We start from the raw sequence: 4083 nt of genomic DNA on the forward strand, positions 1-4083 counted from the left end.
TTGTCTAGGATCTAGGCCCTCTGGCCAGGAGGTGGCTGGATCAGGGCTGTGAACCCTACAGAAAGCAAGAGCTGAGGGCAATGATTTGCACGTTAAAATCACCCTAGGGAGTTTTTGTTTTTGCTTTCTAAAAATGCCTGTGTGGCTCAGCCGATTAAGCATCTGACTTCAGCTCAGGTCATGAGTTTGAACCCCGAGTTGGGCTCTGTGCTGACAGCTCAGAGCCTGGAGCCTGCTTCAGATTCTGTCTCCTTTTCTCTCTGCCCCTCCCCCACTCACGCTCTGTGTCTCTCTCTCTCAAAAATAAATAAACATTTTTAAAGAATCCTGTGTCCTATCCCCAGAGATATGGTTTAACTGGGATGGGGTAGGGCTCAGGCTTCAGTATTATTTAAAAAGTGCCTTGTGATATTAACAAAATGCAACCAGGTTGGAGATCCACGGTCCTAGACAGAAGCACAGCTGGTGGAAATTGCCAGCTTCTCGGCAGGTGTCACCATGTGCACTTAACGGGGGCCATGTTTTGGGTTTGAGACACCCAGGCAAGAGAGGTCCTTCCATAGTGTCCATTCGGGACTGCCATGACACAGCTCGACAGCCTGGCCCTGCTGCTGCTTCGGTCTGCACTCTGGCCAGAATGAGCACCCGCTCCCGAAGCTGAGTGCCAGCATCTAGCACAGAAGAGACGGCAGTTCTCTTGGCAGGGGGGCTGCTGTCATCAGGGACAGAGGCCTGTGGACCGAGTCTCAGCACAGGACGGACACTCTACAGAGAGCCCCTGGCAATGGCTTCACACGCCTCTCACCAGCACCACGGTGGTCAGCGGGCACAAGCACAGTATAAATGTGGTAAAAAAAAAAAAAAAAAAAGGGAGTCAAGAAGAAAATGGCTTATCCATTTTTAAGAATGATTGGCACTGCAGGAAAGCCCCAGCTATGCTCACAGTAAGACCCATTGGGAAAGCACTAGTCACATGGACTCGAGGAACCCAAATTGCATCTGATGGTCCCAAGAGCCATTTGTCTGAAGAGAGTCTTGCTGCAGAAAGATAAAGTGGCACTTAAAACATTCGAGCTAATCACTGAGAATGTTCCAGGCAAAAAGTGCCAGCTTCCTTGGAACGGATGTTATCTTTAACAAGATGCATTCCCTGGTCAAAAATGGCAGACCATGACTGAAGCTCATGTTGACTCCAGGGCTGTGGATGGGTATTTGCTCCATCTGTTCTGTGTAGGGGTATCTTTCCTCCTGCTTCTATAAAAATCACCACAAACTGAGTGGTGTAAAACAACACTAGTTTATTTTCTTATAGTTCTGGAGGCCAGAAGTCTGAAATAGGTTTTGTTTGGTAAAACCAAGACATGGGCAAGATTGTGTTGCTTCTGGAGACTCTAGACAGAGACTCCATTTTCTGGCCTTTTCCAGCTTCTAGAGGCTTTATGCATTCATTGGCTTTTGGCTTCTTATTTTCATCCCTCAGACCTCTGCTTCCATCATCACACTACCTTCTCTAATTCTGACCATCCTGCCGCCCTCTCTGAGGACCCTGGTGGTCACATGGTGCCCACCCAGATATCCCAGAATAATTCCTCATCTCAAGATCTTTAACTTAATCACATCTGAAACTGTGTAAATACACAGTTTTCAGGGATAAGGGAGTATTTGGAGGCAATATGGATTTCAGTGGATGTCTTCTACCACAGTAGGTTAAAAAAAAAAAAAGCATTATTGGAATCAGAAGACCTCTTATGCTCAGCACCTAGGGATTTGTCAAATCTGGAGGATGATAAAAAGCATAAGCAGATAGGTACAGATAAATGACTTAAAAGAGGTAAGATGATCCCAAGTAATGCTGGAAAAGGCATAAAAGGGGTTTGCCAATCTATTTATCCTTCCTGTGCTGTGTTTGCTCAAAAAGAAAAAGTGCTGAAAAAGCACAACATTGATTTGGGAAAACTAATGGAGCTTCATGGTGCAGACATTTCTGGAAAATGGGAGCTGAAATTGAATGAGCTGAAATAGATATGAGCCCCATATCCAAAAATCTATTTAAAGGTCATAGCTTACAAATGGTAACAAATAAAAATCTTAGTGAAAACACAGTTAAAATAAAAAGGGTGTCTTTCATTTATTTAATCTCAAAGCATTCAAGACTCAACAAATTTTAGGGACTTCCTATGTCTTACAGGTTAATTATTGCCTTACTCATTAGCATTCTAGCTGTTTCTGCAGTGATTCAGCACTGGAACAGAGGTTGTCTGCTAAATGTGAGACAGGAAACCATCAAAATCTTAGAGGAGAACACAGGCAACAACCTCTTTGACCTCAGCCGAAGCAAATTCTTACTAGACACGTTGTTGAAGGAAAGGGAAACAAAAGCAAAAATGAACTACTGGGATCTCATCAAGATAATACTTCTTGTTTTGGTGGAATAGTGATGAGTGTAGTTGCCTACCAAGATAAAACTTCTACACAAGCGAAGGAAACAATCAACAAAACTAAAAGGCAGCCTATGGAATGAGAGAAGATATTTGCAAATGACACATCTCATAAACGGTTAGTATCCAAAAAACATAAAGAACTTACCAAAGTCAACATCCAAAAAAATCCCGTTAAGAAATGGGCAGAAGACGTGAATAGACACTTTTCCAAGGAAGACATCCAGATGGCTAACAGACACATGAAAAGATGCTGAACTTTGCTCATCATCAGGAAAATACAAATCAAAACCACGATGAGATACCACCTCACCCCTGTCAGAATGGCTAAAATTCACACAGGAAACAGTAGGTGGGGAGGGCCTTGCGGATCCTGAGGGTGCTCCTATGGCTTCCAGGGGGGTGATCATGAGTATGGAGAGTGTGGCAAATGAAGCTCCTGAAATTCCGGACAACGTGAGAGATTGGTTTTAGGGTGCCTACTACTTTGCCACCAATAGGAACAATTTCCAGAGGAACTTGATCCTCAACTTGGGACTGTTTGCTGCGGGCATTTGGCTGGCCAGGAATTTGAGTGACATTGACCTAATGGCACCTCAGCCAGTGTAGCCAAAAGACACATGGAACCCCCTGTGCTGTACCTGAACCTTCCAAAAACAGCTTCCAATCTTTGACCATCACAAGACTTGCCCTGATGGAAGCTGAAGTTTCATTCAGATGGGCATCTTCCCTTCCTGATTTCCTTTTCTTTATTGAGCCCATTCAGAAATCCATTCTCTGGTCAGCAGTGAGGTTTCAGCCAAAGTGTTGTCCTCTGTTCTATAAAGTTCTGTACAGAGTTCCTAGGTTTCTGCAGGGGGTGATATTTGCTTTTGTCCTGAGAAATAACGTACTGGTATTTTAACAAATATTTGTAATATAGACTGCACACAAAGATGAGAGAGAGAGAGAGAGAGAGACAGAGAGAAACAATAGGTATTGGCAAGTATGCAGAGAAAGGGGAACCCTCTGGCACTGCTGGTGGGAATGCAAGCTGGCAAAGTCACTCTGGAGAACAGTATGGTTTCTCAGAAAGTTAAAAATAGGGGGTGCCTGGGTGGCTCAGTCGGTTAAGTGTTTAAGTGTCTGACTCTCGATTTGGGCTCAGGTCATGTATGAGACTGAGCCACGCATTGGGCTCCTTGCTGAGCATAGAGCCTGCTTAATTTTCTCTCTCTCTCTCTCTCTCTCTCTCTTTCTCCTCCCCACTCTGTCCCTCTCCCCTGCTTATGCCCTCTCTTTCTAAAAAAAAAACCATGAAATCTTGCCGTTTGCAATGATATGGATAGAGGTAGAGTGTATTATGCTAAGTGAAGTAAGTAGAGAAAGGCAAATACCATATGATTTCACTTGCATGTGAAATTTAACAAACAAAACAGATGAACATATAGGAAGAAGGAAAAAAGGAAAAAAGAGAGAGGGAAACAAACCATAGAGACTCATAACGATAGAGAACAAGCTGAGGATTGATGGAGGAGGAAGATGGGGACTGGGCTAGATGGGCGGCGGTCATTAAGGAGGACACTTGTTATGATGAGCACTGATTGTTGTATGTAAGCGATGAATCACACTGCATTCTACTTCTGAAACCAACATTGCACTATAT

The 4083-nt window shown here is 43.8% G+C and overlaps 1 pseudogene; it reads left to right on the forward strand.

Moving 5' to 3' along the window:
* Positions 1-2825: 2825 nt before the first annotated feature.
* On the forward strand, positions 2826-3047 carry LOC144226906 (mitochondrial import receptor subunit TOM6 homolog pseudogene; annotated as a pseudogene).
* The last annotated feature ends 1036 nt before the right edge of the window (positions 3048-4083 follow it).

The sequence above is a fragment of the Crocuta crocuta genome, unplaced genomic scaffold (assembly GCF_008692635.1).
Source record: "Crocuta crocuta isolate KB4526 unplaced genomic scaffold, BGI_CrCroc_1.0 scaffold32, whole genome shotgun sequence".
Classification (NCBI taxonomy): domain Eukaryota; kingdom Metazoa; phylum Chordata; class Mammalia; order Carnivora; family Hyaenidae; genus Crocuta; species Crocuta crocuta.